Below are 18,062 nucleotides of genomic sequence, written 5' to 3' on the forward strand. Positions count from 1 at the left end.
ACCAGCGGCCTGAACTATGTGGGTAGCACCAGGTCGCAGGTGCACGTGAGGATATTGCAGCATCTCCGTGCCATTGTGAATCATGATTCAGCGTACCCCGTGGCACGGCATTTTGACGCAGTTCACGCCAAGGATCTGTCGTGTTTGAGTTATTTTGTTATCGATGCAGTGCCCCCGTTGAGACGGGTGGCAACAGGGACAAAATCCTGAGAAAATTGGAAACCCAATATATTGTGGCATTGGACAGCAAACAGCCGTACGGGCTCAATGCCACAGAGGATTTACATAATTTTATATAAATATCTCCCCCTGTTTTCGCTGTGGCGAAAGGTGCTGTACAGGGTGTTGGAATTTCCATGTCTTGACCACCTTAGTATGGTTTTTTTTGATACTGGCATTATTTTAATTCTGTTATTGATTAACCCACTGAGTTAAAAACTCCACTGCACATGAATAAGATGTATGAGCTTGAACATCTCTTGGAGATATTCTGATCACAGATGTGCGCATGGAGTTTGCTACTTTTCGCTTTTACAATATTGTACATAGTGTTTTATTTCCTACAAACTTTATTGTTTATTAGCCTTATTCACATTTTTCTTTTTACACTTTCAAATAGGAGCACAAATCAATGGTGGTTATTTTACACTAGATTGTTTTGTATATACAAGCACAAAAGTCTTGGTATTTATGAAATATGTAAATTCATCAATTTTGAATTTTAATAAATATTTTAGATTTTAGCTCGTGGGTATCACAATGTGAGTTGCTAGTAGTACATTTACATTATATGACTATGGGAAATCAAGGCTTCATCAATGTATATCATTCTGGTGATCGGTTGATACAAATTTGTACTGGGCATTCAACATCTTTTGTGATAACTGCATTGAAGCAGTAAGAACCAGGCACTAGTCACTTTAATAACCCGGCATTTGGGTAATCTGCATTCAAGTAGTCACGATATGTGTCAGAGCCATGATTTAAAATATGTGCAATCCCTCAGGGTATGAAATGATAATTTTAAAAATGTTTCATTATTAATTTTTAGAGTTAATGGACGCAATATAATTCAAATGAACAAATTCTAATTGTTATTTATATTGTACAAACATTTTGGATGTCATTTCCATTTTTGATAATTGCACCAAGAAAAGTCGTCTGTTTTCAAAATCCAAGTCAATTGCACCCTTTTCCATGTTTATGTATCTGGTCATGTGATGTACAACTGGAGGTGTGGCCCTTGGGAAGGGTCAGGGAAAAGCATATAAAAAACCGGCTGACTTAACATATATCTACAGCCCCTGATTAATACACTAGCAGGGATGGGCTGTCGGGTGTTCAACTATGCCGACGACACACAGCTGCTGCTGGGCATAGATGACACAGCACAAGCCCAGTCACACGCTCAGGACATACTCAGATATACGGTCCACTGGATGTCTACCAACCAGCTTAAAATTAACCCCGAGAAGACAGAGGTGCTGGTAGTACCGTCCAAGTGCTCCTCCTGGAGTGATATGTACTGGCCCCAGGAGCTGGGCCCAACCCCACAGCCAGCAGCCACGGTCAAAAGTCTGGGCATTAAATTGGACAGTGCCCTCTCAATGACCAACCAGGTTTCCACCGTGGTTGGCACCTGTACAGGTCTTCTAAGACAGTTGCGCAAACTAGTCTCTCTCCTCTCCCAGTCGATGCTACGCACAGTGGTCTCGGCCACCATAGTATCAAGACTTGACTATGGCAATGCGCTCTACTTAGGCCTGCCAAAAATGCTAACAAACAGACTTCAGGTAGTCCTAAACGACGCCGCTAGACTTATTTTTAACCTTCCGCGGAGAACGCATGCCTCTCCAATACTAAAAAGTCTACACTGGCTGCCAATTGGACAGAGGTCCGTTTTTAAAAGCCTCTGTATAGCCCACAAAGCCATTTATGGGAAGGCCCCGACCTACATCAAGGAACGGATTGAGATATATAGACCGGAAAGAAATCTCAGGTCCTCTGATGCCAAACTCCTTGTATGTCCTCGTTTTAAACTGCCCACAATGGGAGGGAGATCCTTTTCGGTTTTACTACCGAACCTTTGGAACGCCCTGCCTGAGACACTCCGAAAGGAGGGGAATCTACTCCGTTTCAGGAAAGCCTTGAAAGCAAACTTGTTCAGAACAGCACTCAGCTCAGCATAAGTACTCCCCCTTCTCGATATCCCGGATGTTATGTTCTGTGGTCAAAGCGCCCTGAGACCTGTAGGTGACCCGGCGCTATACAAAACCACTATAACAATAACAATAACAACAATAACTATTCTATCGGTGTGTGAACAAGAGTGCATCGTACTCGAAACGCGTCATTGAAAGGTTCCAATAAATTTTACATCTTGCCTGAAACGTGGAGTTCTGCTTCTTCTTTCGCGACGCCGCCAGTAGGTAGTTATAGTTAGGATTATTTTCTGTAGGAAAACCGCAACATTCTATTGGGAATAACTTTGGCGTCGATTGAGGGATCTGCCTGTAATTTTCGGGAAATTTTCCTCGCTGTGCTCCGCTCCTTCCGTGAAAGTTTGGGGGGTATTCGTCAAGCGGGGGCCGAGATAAAAGGGGGTCCCAAAACGTGTTTTCCCCATGTTAATTTCCGTAGGGCGGTTGGACTCACTTTTAGCCCGAATGGCTGAATGGATTTCCACCAAACGTGGCAAATTGTAGGGACTGGTAGCCCGATGTGCCTTTGCTATGTCTCAAGATATGTGCTCCAGTGGATTTTGAGTAATTTAGGTTAAAAAAATATATATATCTATAAGCGCGCCCTGGTGCGCGCACCGGGGCGTGCTCCAGCCCGCTACGCGAGTTCGCGAGCGGAAAGCTGATTGACTCGCGGGTGTCTGTCAACATTCCAAACAGTCCGGAGCGGCCGCCATCTTGTGTCTCGGTAGGATCGAGACACAAGAGGTGGCAAAAACAAAGGGGGAAATGACCAAAAGGGGGCAGGGTAGACCCCCCTGACCCCCTAGGTTTGATGTGGGGGCCATAAAAGGGCCCCGCGGGGCAAAAAAAACATTCTTTTTTCTTCAATTTGCGTGGGGGGGAGCGCCCGGTACACGCACCGCGGAGCGTACCGGGGAGAGTACCATGGGGAAAAAAGAATGACAGTTTTTTAAAAATGTAGCATTTTTTAATAAATTGGAGGTAGTTCTAAAAAGAACTGTTTTTTTATTCTTTTTGTTGTTTTATAATTATTTTTATTGGTTTTTGGAACATTTTTTACTTTTTTTGGCTTTTATGAACAATTTTATATTTTTTTTGTAATTTTTATGGGGACAAACAAAAAACAGGGAATTGTAAACGGCTCAACTGGAGCAAAAAAAAACAGGAAAAAATTAAGGTTTCTTTTTACAGTTGTGGTTGTCTCCAGCACGGTTGATGAGTTAAATACTTTGCTCTCCATAGCGAATTGTAGTCCCGCAAAATTTACAAACTATTTTAAAATCTCCAAACTGGGGTTGGATGTTTGGGACCATCTCCCTTGTCTCTGGACCCGATGGAGTGGGTTTTTACTTTGGGAGGTGCTGGGAGAAGATTGGGAGGGTTTCTGGTCAGTTCTCTGACCTCTGCCGCAGCATAGTTGTTTGGGTGCTGGCGTTGCATGTGGCGAATCATAGTGTTGTTGCCAAAATAATACTTTTTTGGCAGGGTTCCTCCTGGAAAGTACAGTGCCACAGATCAGACAAGTAACCTTTGGTGTATTAACTTTCTTGAGGCCCCTTGGGATTTTAAAAATCTCCAAGACAAGGTGCTCCTTTGGCTTATAGGGGGTAGTATCTTCAGGCAGGAACCACCTCTCCTCCTCCTCCTCCTCCTCTTCTTCTTCTCCACCACTGTGGTGTTGTGGTGGTCCTTGTGGTGGCGGTGGTGGTGGTGGTGGTTGAGATGCTCCTTCTGCTGCTGCTACTGTAGCCATTTCAAATAGGTACAAATAGGTCTGCAAACAGGTCTTCCTTAGTCAAAGTACAAAGTGAGAATGAGGAAAAAAGGTGGGGGCTTTCATCATTTGGAAAACAAAACTGTCCTGAACGAATGAAAGTGTTATTTTCAGGTCACATGACCCGACGCGCTTTCGCTACGCACCCCAGTGCGCACCCTGGGGCGCGCCCGGGTTGCTTACGTAGCGCGATCGTATGCGCTCGGGTGCTTCCGGGTGCGCTTACGCCGTACGTATCACGCGGACGCGTCAACGCGATACGTCACGATGATGTTTTCTTTCGCGGCAATAGCGCAAACAGGACGCTCACTAGTACGCACTCCGGGGCGCGCCGCAAGACTGCGCTTTCCGGTGCGCACACCGGTACGCGCACCGGGAGCGCTCCAGGGCAAAAAAAATCTAATAAATAAAAATAAACATATAAAAAATAGTATCACATAAATATACAATATAGGATTCATTATAAAAAATATTATATTTGATAGCAATGTCATGTCACTGACCATGTCATGAGTGATGTAATATGTGACATCATCAGCAGTGCATTGCAGGCGCGCAAGTTATAGTGAGTCCAACTAACTATAACATGGGAATTTCAATGGTTTTATGTCAGTAAAATTTCCAGCTAACTATAACTGGTGTCAAACCTATGGTTTTTTCAGTGAATTTAATAGGTTTTTTAAATGCTAATTCCTAACTATAACTGGTGTGAAACCTATGGTTTTTTTCAGTGAATATATATATATATATATATATATATATATATATACATATATATATATATATATATATATATATATATATATATATATATATATATATATATATATATATATATATATATATATATATAATTATACAAACATACAAAATATAAACTAGTATTTTAAATAATAATGAATAATGTAATTTAAAAACAAATGAACTAACATAATATTATCAAACATATATATAAACCCATTTGAATGTACCAAAAACATAAAATATTGAAAAAGGGAATCAATTTAATTTAAATAAAAATCAAACACAACACATATTTTACAGTTTAATTTAAAATAAGTAGCACAATATTGCAAATGTAATATTATCATTAATATAACAAAACAAACACATAAATATATAAATTATACCATACAATAAATTATTACAAATAAACAAATACAATTACTACCATATTAAAAAGAAAACATTTTTATACTAAATAAAAAAAACAATTACTCCTACCTAACACAACACAACACAACAGTAACAAAATATTTTACATCAAACAAACATAAGATTTACTATTCTAAATACAATAAATATAAAATATAAAATTACATACAATATATTATAACAACATATTACACTATACACAATAAAATATAAAATTAACAAAAATAGCAATCCCCTCTCCAGTCAGTGCAACTGTAGAGAAAGTGTTGGATTGTGGAGAGGTAAAAGTTACTATTCCCACTCCATTCAGTGCAACAGTAGGGAAAGTGTTGGATTGCGGAAGGTTAAAATGTATTATTCACACTCCAGTCAATGCAAAATCAAAATGAAATAATATATCTTGAACAAAATTAAATTATTTAAAAAAAATCGAAATGAATGAAAACACAAATATGTTGAACACAAAATACAAATATATTTTTTAAAAAGCACATTACAATCTTAAATACACATCGTAAATACCTACAAATATTAATATTAATGCAATACAAAAAGAATTTTCATACATGTAAACATTTTTTTTAAAGTACTTGTTAACAAAAATATATTTATTACACACATTTAATTGAGTAACTTCCCACCCTGTAACCACACAAAACTGACAACATGCACCTTAAACTTAAATAAAACAAAAATGATATGCACTCATAATATAAATATTCATCAACACACCAATCATCATTAATTAAAACTTATTATTAATCAATTGATTTCATGCTTTTTCGACAGTATACCACCACAAAATACAACAAACCTGAACATGTTGAGAGAAAATCATTTACAGAATCCACATATTCTCAAATAATTAATATTAATTAAAACATTATTATTTACTAAACATTAATTTACTTCCACTCACATACCTCTACAAAACCCTCAACTCAAATAAAATAAAATTAACTGCACATTAATTATACAAATAATAAATATTAATAACTAAATATAAATAATTGCAATTAATTATCGTCCTACCCTTTACCCAAATAAACCCAACAATCCCCACCTAAAACTAAACAAAAAAGATAATTAATAACACGGTTAAAATAATTAATTCTACAAATAACTAATTAAGAGTGTTTAACAATTAATTCAAAATTAATTTAAATTAATTTACTGCTCACCCTTAACCCCTTATAAACCAACAACCCACACCAAAATAAGGTAATTAAACAATTACCATAATTAATTATAAATTAATTAATTACATCTAATTATTAACTAAATATTCATTAAATAGAAATAAATTACTTCATACCCTTCACCTCTTAGAAACACAAAACCCACACCCAAAAACATTTAATCAAGCAATCAACATACTTGATTATCAAATCCTTATTTACATTTAATTATCAACTAATTAATAACGAATTACAAATAAATGAATCCCCTCTCTTTACCCCTGTAAACCCCACAACCCCCACCTAAAAAAATTACACAATTACCATATTTAATGTTCAATCCATTAATTAATATTAATTAACAATGAATTATTAATTAATTACAAATAACTTACTTTCCACCTTTTACCCGTATAAACCCCACAAACCACACATACAATGTACCCCCAAGGAAATTAAAGCACAATTAACAATTGTTAAATCTCAATTAAATACATTTTATTAAATAAAAATAATCATTAATTTAATAGAACTCAATTACTTCCCACCCTATTCTCCTGTTGACCCAATTTAACACATATATTAAAAACCATAATCACTACTTATACCATAGCATTATATATATACTAAAATTCATAACACTAATAAAAAAATTATTCTCAACAACTATATTTTTGCAAATGATAAAATGAATTCTATATTTTAAGAATTGAAATTATCTACCTGGAAATCGATTTTTTTGTCCCCGATACTCTTGCTCACAATATTTCCGTGTCATGATATTTCTAACTCGATAATTGTGTCAGTCGATATTACTGACTCAATATTTTATCTGAATACCAATTCTGAAAGAGCTTTTCCCTTGATTGCAAATGTGATCAACTCTTTGTTGCCTTTACTCCCGGGAGATGCTCTGTTAGCCAGAGATGGTCTGGTAGGCAGTGTGCTTTAGCTCATAGAGCATTGCACCAAGCACTGAGAAGCAATCCCAGCGATAAAAACCTGATTGCTAGTTGCAGGAAGGATTATAACACCCAAATCCTTAGGAAAAAACGGGACTCAAATATGAGACTTGGCAGGATTTACCAGCAACATCTGAGTCAAAATACTTTTCTGAGTTTTGGGCAGTAATTTATCATCCGTTCTTAGATGCCTTAGATAAGGGTTTAGCCATGTCCCATATTCCAGAAGATGTATGGGTGATTTGCTTTGAAGCCTTTTATAATCAAGTTGATTATGCCTTACTGAAATTAACAATGGTCCCTCACAGGAACAATGGAAGAGAGAAATACAACTAAGTCTATATTACGCTGTCCAGCCAGACAGGATTATTTTAATATTGCAGAATTCCGTGAAAAAATGAAGCGGGTCACAATCTTGCGTCAAGCAAGAAAAGAACAAACAGAAAGGCTGAGTCAAAACTTGATGCTTGAAAATATTTAATCAATTCAGCAATCATAAATGAAAAGAGACACTATTACACATTTGTAATAATGAGTATGATTGTGTTAAGGTGTGGAGGAGTCAATGAAGTTTCGATCCCTTCCATGACTTTACGAGATCATCATCAGGACAATAGGTTACATGCCTGAGTAACTGCCTGTGGAAAATTGCGAAAATGGGGAAGAGACCCACTTTCAAGGCTCCAGGACAGGGGTGGCACCAAATGACAGAAAAGACTCACAGATGCCAGGTTCAGAAGCAGAATGGTCGGAAGTATTTTATGTCCCCGACAATTCAGATTAGGAGGCTAGCCAACTAGCCCTTGGAGTCACCCTGGGTTCTGAAGGTCAAGTGGTTCAGGTCCAGTTCTTCTCACCCAGACCAGGAGGAAAGCAGGTCAGCACAGAAAGAAATCAGTTCTTCCAGAGCAGCAGCCCAGCATAGTGGCAGCCCTTCAGCAGCACAGCAGCCCTTCTTACTCGCAGAGTATACACAGGTTCAGAAGTGTACTAAAGAATTGATCTGAGAGACATTTTTTATACCCTGGTGTCCTGCTTGCGGAAGGTGGGAAACATTTCTGTCAGCCCTGCTCTGGCTCAAAGCTGGCTGCCCTGACAATAAAGCTGTTAGGCCTATTGTGCAGAGATAGGACACAGCCTATTCAGGTGAAAGTGGTGCTGTGTTTTCCCCCACCCCACATTATGAAGGCTCAGCTAATCCCATTATTATGTGACGGTCTGGGAGGAATTCACAAAGTCTGTCAGATACAATCAGTCATCTAACCTTAGACAGGCTGCAGGCACAAATATCTGAGAGCAAGGAAAATGTCAACTTTCTAAAAGTTTGATTATTTAAGCCTGGGAACTTTAAACCGCTTCTCATAACGGCCAGGCACATTGGACTGAGTTCAAGAAACACCCAGAGAGACAGAGAAAAACACACCCTAGAAAAATAATACACCAACCTGATCAACAAACTGTTCTTACAGAAGAAGGAGCCAAGTGGAGTCTATTACAGGTCTCACCACAACAGCCAACAAGTGAAACAGCAGGGAGAATGAGAACCAACAAGTCAGGGTTCTGGTAAGAATTCAGACGTAATGAGGGATTGAAACATGTTGAGGATGAGACTTGAGGAGTTCTTCAGTAAAAGGAAAAACCAAATGCAGGCAATCCTGCAACAGACACTCATACCGTGCTCAAATAGGGTGTGTCCTTTGACTCCCAAGGGCCAATTTGAGCATGATGTCCAGTATCTGAAAAAATAAAACTAATAATTGAAACTTCAACATCATGAAATTATAAGACTAGTTTAATTTCAAGTGTTAGTAAATATTTGTTATACGTATGAAACACTGAATGCATTTGATTCAATTTTCCTTTGTAATTATGTGTTTTATTTGATATTTTGTAAATTAGGGTTCATTCAGATAGGGCTGTAAAATTGTGCTTTACACTTCAATGTAGTGTGAAAGATAAGTATAAGTGTTTGTGAAATGTTTACAAATACATTAAATACCACAAAATTTAAAAGTGGCATTTTCATAATTGTAATGATAAATTAGACTTTGCTAATAAATAGTTTTTAATATTATAATGTCATAGGTATCAAACATGACATATCTACCTCCGTTCTGTTAGAAGATGAATTATTAGGTGCGGTAAGTATGCACCTACCACTAGCAATAAGGTCACCAACGTAGTATACGGTCCAGTCAAGGTCACAATACATTAAGCCCTGGCTTAACCCTTGGTAGCTGGCTGCAAGCAGGCAGGCTTAACTCAGGAGACAGGTATTTAAAGCATTTAAAAACACCAATACATTAAGTAAGTTACAAATAACAATACAAAATCCCACACCAATTTACAAAAATATGAATACTTTCATCTTTAAATAACACCAAAGTGACAGAATTCCAATAAAAGGAGCCAAATATATGAATTTGTAAAGGTTGTAAAGATTAACCGCTTTCTAGTGCTTAAAAATGTATAACGCCAACTTGGGACATGAGTCCGACCGAGATGGCGCCCTGGTCGGGCACATAGAAACCTTCCTAGAGGATTTTCTCTTGACGGTGAGCAAGGCACTTTATCAGGCTAGATTCGCAGTGGTGTCGCCAGCTTGGTTCAGTGGGAGCCACTTGTCAAATCCTGGAAGTCTTAAGCTCCAGAGCTTTCACTGCGATGAACCTGAAAATTCAGAAAGGTCACAGTTGAAGGTAGGTGGCTTGGCTTTCAATGTGGGTCGGTCCACTTTTGGAGAATTTACAAAAAAGTTGTTCCAATCATCGCCAAACTTCTGGAACTTGTTACTGAAGTTATTCTTGAGGGTTCAACGTGTCCAAAATACAAATCGAAGGGCACCTGGCTAAATCCTTTAGAGTCCTCTGGATACCCTCCTTCTTGGGGGAGATGGTGAAGGGCAGCTCTGTTAACCTGCTGCTTTCAATGAGTTCACTCCTTACTCGTTTTTAAAGCAAGGCAAAGTCCTCAGGTCTGTAGTTCCAGGTGTGCAAAAAGATCAGTCCTTCAGATTCCAATCCCGTGGGGTGCAGACCAGGGTTCCAGCAGCTCAGTCCTACTTCTCCTTGTAGTTTCAGGCAGCAAATGTGAGTTTCTATGCAACTCTCACATATTTATTCGAAGATCTGGGGTGACAAGCAGGGTGGCACCCCTGTCCAATGAGGTACAGGGTGCCACCAAAAAGCATGACAGTTTCCTCCAAAATGTGGAATGTTCTTGTCCCATAAAGCACTGCACTTTAAAATTAAAGATGGAGGATTCATCTCAAGGAGAGTGAGACCTGGCTAAACCACCATACTGGTATGGCTCATTTCCCATAACACTCCACCTCCCCCTCCTGCAGATTCCATTCCCGGGCCGGCATCTGGCTGGGGGTACATGAAAAGGGGCAGACCTGTCAGGCATTCCTTACTGGCCTGATATCTTTGAGGTCCAGTTTGTTTTCCGAGACTCAGCCTGTATTGTTCTCTGCAGCTGCAGAGCTCCCCCATCAAATATTCTCTGCTGTATGCTGGCCACCTATCAACTCATTAAAGCAGCTTGGGTAAACCTGTTAAAGCTGACTAATCCGGAAAGCTGGATTTTGACTCACAGAAAAGAAAGTTGTATAACTTATTTTTCTGTACTAGCTATGATAAATTCAATATTGGCAAGTTGTTGGATTTATCATTGACAATCTTTTAAGGCCTTCCTAGAAAATTATCAACAATGGAAGTAAACAAAATTGGCGGTTTTCCCTCACCAGGGCATATAAAACCTATTTTATAAAGTCCCTGCTTATAGTTACATGGCAACCCACCCCTGTTGCACCTAGGGGAGACCATAAAGGGTGACTTATATGTACAAATAAGATAGATTACCTCTTTGGAAGTACCTTTAATTCCAAAGTCAAATTTGTATATAATTTACTTGTAACAACAGTCTGCTAAGCAGGGTTGTCTTTAACAATGACAGCAGGCAACACAGTAGTACACACTTTAGTGCAAGAACACTATCTGGGCCTCTAGCCCCTGACCTACTATATACTAGTGACTTACACGTAGTTTGAATACCAATTGCCTTATTATATACAAGAGATTTACCGGTTTTCTGTCATTTTCTAATTGCCATGTACATTTTTAAGTAGAGCACAAGCACTGGTCCTGATTAGCAAGCCCAGGGCACAGTCAAAGTCAGTTATCACCATTATCAGTGAAACATGGGGGTGAACAGGGCAAAGAGGATGACTTTCCCTCACTCTCATTTGGGAATTACAGCTTATTAAATGCAATAGGGATCCCCAATGTTATCCTGTAGGAGGGGTACGCTTCACAGTGATGAAAAATGAATTTGAGAGTTTTTGACTACCAGGACCTGTGAAACTTAGAAGTACACATCCTACCTTTTAATTATGCAGCACCCTGCACTATGGGCTACATAAGGCCTACTTTGGAGGTAACGTATCTATATACATAAAAACGAAAGTATGTCTGTCTGTTTGTCCTTTATGCATTACTACACCATTCATCTGATCAGCATGAAACTTTGGGAAGTTGTTGAGTACACTCCCGCGCAGGTTTCTGGCAAAAAATAAATAAATAAATAAATAAAATTGTTAAAAATTGTTAAGTACACTCCTGCGAAGGTTTCCGACAACAAAAGCAAAAAAGAAAAATCTGTTAAATATCGGCCCTGGGCCCCCCAGGGCCCTCATAATCTTTCCAATACTGAACGTTTACAGTTTCCGGTGCGACTTGCTTTTGCAATGACCATCAACAAAGCACAAGGACAATCGCTGCAAGTGTGTGGACTAGATTTGGAGAATCCGTGCTTCTCACATGGACAACTGTATGTGGCCAGCTCACGCGTCGGAAAACGTTCTGATTAATCTTTCGAATACTGAAATAGACAGCGAATTTGCGAGCATCGTCGACAGTAATAACCACTAAATGGAAATCGATTGGTCAATCTACATCAGAAGCACGAAAGAAAAAGGCATTACGAGCTTCAGAAACAGACGAGCAACGGGAAGCAAGATTAGAAGCTGTTCCAATACAAACTGCTCAAGCCCGTAATTCTCAAACGAACGAGCAATGAAAATCAAGATTGGAAGCCGATCTAGTATGCACTGCTCAAGCCCGTTCGAATGAAACAGGTGAGCAACGAGAATCAAGCTTGGAAAACGATCAATTACGCACTGCTCAAGCGCGCTCAAATAAAACAGGAGAGCAACCAGAATCAAGATTGGAAGCCAATCGAGGACGCACTGCTCAAGCCACACTTAGAAATGTTTTCCATATTAAAATGAATAAGTCTCAGTAACAATGACACAATGTAAATTGAATGTTATCATAATGAGTTTCCTTGAATTTCCTTTCTTCTGAGATTGCAGCAACGCACGACGGGTAAGCTAGTATGTAATAAAATGGAAGTTTAAGGCTTGTCAAGGGATTTTAAATGCCAAGTCAACATTGTAGTGTGACACTGCATTCAGTCTGCATTGGCAGGCCTGGGCCATGGTTTTTAAGGATATTTAATTAGTTTGCGCAATACGCGCTGCGGGTCCACTGGTGGCGGAATTTGCAAACAAAACAAATGATGGACCGAATGTGGATCAATGTCACACATTCAACCCAGTCCAAAGATCTGGGCCCAAATCCATCGTTTTTTTGCACTCCACACCACCCTGGGTTAGACAATGGCAATATGCAAATCAGCTCTGACCCTGTGCCCCATGGGAACAGTCCAGTCCGAACTACAAAAGCCATGTCCTTCCCAGCACGGTAGCATCTAATTTACATCCCTGGGTATATGGTTTGCAACTCTGCAGGAGATTTCCAAGTAAATTAAATATTCCAAACAGGTGTAAGCCAATTATACCATGTTTTAAAGAGAGAGCATTAGCACTTTGGCACTGTTTCTTAATGGTGAATTGCACCGAACCCTAAGGCCAACAAAAAAAGTTCAGCAAAAAGGGAAAGTAGGAAGGCAAAATGTTTGGGTGGTGACCTGCAGAAATGGTCATTTCCAACATGAAGGGTGATACCTAATAGACTCGCAGTGTGGGTAGAGAAAATTAGATCCTCTTTGACCTGCAGTTTCCTTTTAGACTTGGCCTTAGCACAAGTGACCAGTGCCTAAATCTACACTTTACTGCACGTAAATATGTGATTGCAAGGTCTGGGCATCTTTCCTAGCTTTCAAGGACATCACCTTTGCTTTTGACTAGGTGAATGGTCCAGCTATGGCCAATTGTGTTGACAATGGGGGAGAAACCTTATATTGTATTTTCTAAGGACATCTGCACCAAAATATGTCTGCTATGGTGAGATAGAACAAGGATGGTTCTTACACCAAGTCATTTAAAATGAGTCAGTGAGTGAGACAGGAATGTATCCTGGCTCCTTTTCACTTTGTATAAAAACTAGCTGGAATCTGCCCTGCTATCAAGTAACCCTGGGCGGAGCAGGCCTCTACGTGAAGTTCCTTGGAGTTGGAAAGCAACTCCGTGGAACTTCGCTCCACGCCCTCCCCAAATAATTAAACGTTTTAAAAGGCACTTACCTGCCCCGTGGCTGCCTTCTGAGGAAGCTTACTGCTCTCCTGCCTCCTCCATGCCGTCCTTCTGCAATGCTACTAACCCCTAAGTTGAATGTCTTGCGGTGCGCATGCACACTCGCAAGACGTTCAGTGTAGGAGTTAGCATAGACCTCCTCGCCGTCCTGCTGCAATGGTAACCCCTACATTGAATATCTTGCGAGTGTGCATGCGCACCAGCAAGACGTTCAACATAGGAGTTATCATTGCAGCAGGATGGTGAGGAAGAGGCAGGTGAGCATCAAAGTTCCTCAGGGGCAGCCACGGGGCAAGTAAATGCCTTTTAATAACTTTTAATTATTTTTGGGGAGGGTGGAGGGGCCGGCAACCTATGCTCCACGACATATTTGTAGTTTTGCCTGAACGCCACGCTTGCAGCAGAACGCAGATTGGGCAGAATTACATAAACTCCGCTGGTGGAGCGTTGTTACCCGCCCGGGGTTACTATAAAGGAATTCAGATTTCCGGGGGAGAGACACGTTTTACTCCCACTCTTGTATGCCAATGACGTGGTCCTGTTATCAATTAGGTCTCTAGCGACTCATAGATTCTTTTGTCACTTTTATGACAGATCCAAACTTGTCCATATTTTTCAGCAAATCATATGTCATGGAGTTGGGCCCTTAGCTCAAGAAATCGATGCAGTTCTCTGCTAATGGCCATGTTTTGGAAAGAGTTCTTTCCTTTCATTTCATTGGGCTAACATTTGGCTGCAATAGCACCTGGTTCCTCATATGCTGAACAAGAATCTTGCTTGAAGGAGGACAATTTGGGCCATCATTGGATTTGCAACCTGGATGGGCAAAATGCCCCTCGGGTCATGACAAAATTGTATAAGGGAAATTGTGTGGCAATGGCTAATTATTGAGGATATATTGTAGGGTACATGGGCACTGGACAGCTTTAGGTTAGTGAAGATAAGAATTGCAGGAGAATGTTGGGCATCCCACAGTGCACACCCTCTTCAATTGTTCATCAGGAATTGGTTTTACCCTATTTGAATGATATTATTAGGCTGTGCCTTCTCCTTAGGTGGCTCACTACTTGGGCCAGACATGAGTGTAAATTTAATAGGTTAGTACTGCAAGACTGCCTTTCTTTAAACAGATGGCACTTTGGACCAGATGTACGACCATTTTTAGAGGTCACAAATGGAAGATCAGGCCATTTGCGAATGCTAAAATGGGTTGTGGCATGTACAAACCATATTTTGTGAGTCAGTAATCTCTTACCTACTCGCAAAACAGGGTTTGCGAGTCAATATTAGAAAGGGTCATGTCAAGGGCATTCCTTCCAAGTCACATGGGGGGATGTACGATTGTTTTGTGGCCGCAAATGCAGTTGGAAAACAATTGCAAATTACTACCTACTTGAAGTAGGTGGTGAGGCAGTCGTAAACGGGAAGGTGTCCCCAAGGCAAGGGACTCCTTCCCCTTTGTGAATGAAGGGGAAGGTGTCCCCAAGGTAAGGGACTCCTTCCCCTTTGTGAATGAAGGGAAAAATATTTTTTAAGAGCAGGCAGGGTCCGCAAGAGAAAGGTCTCTTGCGGACCCTTTCCCATTTGCAAAATGGTTACCACTTACTTGCAGTAGGTAGTAAAATGTGGTTGCTTTACAACCACATCTTTGTCGGAAAACATTCCTACATGCGCTGCGATTTGATATTAGGAAGGGACACAATTTCCATGCCCCTTCCTAATACCAGTGTGTATTCACAATTCCAAATTGCGATTTGGTAACGTTACTGAATGGTAAATTGGAATTCATACATATCAAAAAAGCATTTTACCGGTCGCAAACGGCCCAATTCTGCCAATAGGCCCGTTTGCGACCAGTAAAGTGCGTGATACATGTGGCCAGGGTCATTTAATGAACGTAGGCTTTTTTTAAAACAAAAAAGTTCCCAATTAAACACATGGGTGGTTGTCTGCTGTTCAATTCAGGCCACCATTCATCCCTGTGTTTGTAATTAATCACAGGGAGATTCAAATACCGACCTGTCTAATTAATAACTAATAGCATGTCGTTCTGTGACTGCCTTTGACATGGGTTTTTACTATGCGCCCATTCAGTGCATAGCATAGCAAAATGAGAGACTAGAAACTAAAAGTCGGTGCATAATGTGGGCCACTTTTTTGTGACCTCTTTCTTAGTTCAGCTAGCTCTTATTCAAATATTCATATTAAAAGATTAAAGGCATTGTCAAAAACTCCTTTGTTAAGATCATTGTTAAATAAAATTGAAGACATTTTCAGACTTATAATGTATTAGGCATCCTCATTGGGAAGAAACGGAGCAAATATTTTCTATAAATTAAGAATGCTTTGATAGTCAGCATAACACAATCTCTAACTTCTTCATTAGTATACATTTAGCGTACAAAAATGATAAAATATGTACATATTTTCCATGTCATAAATATCCTGTTTTTTATGTAACATTTATCTCTCAAATGATCATACTTTTAAGAATGTATGAATACCAGATTCTTCGTGATACCTAAAAGTATTTCACAGATAATTATTAAAATCTAAGCCAAGTGGAACTAGGTGCTCACTTCAAAATAGATCATTCTCTAAACTACCTTGTGCAGTCTAAACTGGCAGTAAATAATCTATTGCCCTCTTGAAATAGTACTCTGGAGGTGACGGCTAATTCTTCTTTGTCACACTTTGAACATTGATCAAAGACCCGAGCACGATCTCGAAAAAAAAATGAGAAAATGATGGTGTCCTACTGAAAAGCAACTTGAAACGCCGTTTCTTCTATGTACGTTTTCAGATTAAATGTCAAAGAACATCAATAAATAAAAAAAAGAACGCACAGAAACAAGAAATGGCATTATGTGCTCCAAGATATATGCCAAAATCAACTTCCTAGCTTTGAAAAGTCTGAGGAAAGAGCAAACATAGTATTAACTCACAGGTCAATATTACAAACCAATACTCTGTTTTGCATGCGTTGTAAGAAGCGTCACTGAATATGAGGTTCTAAGGGGAAGGTGTGAAATAAAACCCTTTTCAGCATGTGCCAGGGATCCCATATTATTCTATTACTGTCCACGACATGTCGTTTGTCTTCGGTAGGCCCTGGTTCATCCATCCTGCAATCCACCGGCTTTATAGTTCTGTCAATACTATCATTTCATATTGGTTGCATCGGAGAACGATACATGTGCATATATTAAGACATTTAACGTCGGCACGTGAGTGGAACCATTATTGCTCCACCGTTTTACGTTGGACATAAAGCTCGAATTCTAATTCATAGGCGGGAAATCGTGACATGCTTTTCTTCATCCTCTGTAGCAGCAGACATTCCTCTCCTCAAAGCCCTTAAATGGCGCACAAGTAACTTGAATAAAGTACAAGTACCATCCTACTAAACTGTGCAGTAATCTTGCAGTCAAATTATTTTTTCCCTAATCCAAGATATTTAATCCTACATTATAGATGGATGTCTGGTAATGCAAGGCATGTATCTCACAAGTTATATTTATCTGAGAGAGGTAGAAAGAGGGCAGGGAGGGACATTGAGCAGATAGAATGCCCAAGTAAACCATGTAGGCCTTGAACCCAGGCGAGTGTACAGCCATTATACTAGTTGTGTAAGATGCTCTTTAGTTTACCTGGGGGAGGGTGGGAAATGAGAGTCTATTTACACTAACTTAACTAAGATTCCTAGTAATGGACTCCATTTTCCAACAAGGATGTCAGTAGCATATTACCATCAGTCATACAACATGTTTTTTAAGCCCTCCGTGTTGCCCCTAAATTGAGTTAATCAGTGGAAGACTCACCATCGCTTGGCACAGTCCAGAAACACAAAATGGATGACAAATATGTCATGATTGGACACCGAACATCCTCGCCACCTGAGGGTCATCTTTTCAAAGAATTTCTTACCATGTCAGCAAGAGACCTTTAATATAATGCAGGCCTACACTAATACAAAATGACAAAGCAGATTTCTATTGTTGTAAGATTGTCAGAGCTTTGTTTCAAGACGCTGTCCATTAGAACTCAGGGGCATATTATCAAGGGGGTTTATCTCCGCTTTTTTGGCTTTAAAAGCCAAGAAAGCGGAGATAAAATTATCTCCCTATTACCTAGCTGTCGCTAACACCAGTTAGCGACAGCTAGTAGGAGATAGCGACCATCTTGGGCCCCACTTTGCATGTCAGTGATATTTAACACTAATGACATGCAAAA

The 18,062-nt window shown here is 39.6% G+C and overlaps 1 protein-coding gene across 1 annotated transcript in view; it reads left to right on the top strand.

The window, feature by feature from the left end:
* The window catches only part of LOC147732807 (uncharacterized), a 96,555-nt gene that overhangs the window by 35,949 nt on the left and 42,544 nt on the right, over positions 1-18,062 (top strand). The window lies entirely within an intron of this gene.

The sequence above is a fragment of the Lissotriton vulgaris genome, chromosome 2_1, assembly GCF_964263255.1.
Source record: "Lissotriton vulgaris chromosome 2_1, aLisVul1.2, whole genome shotgun sequence".
NCBI classification, from domain to species: Eukaryota; Metazoa; Chordata; class Amphibia; order Caudata; family Salamandridae; genus Lissotriton; species Lissotriton vulgaris.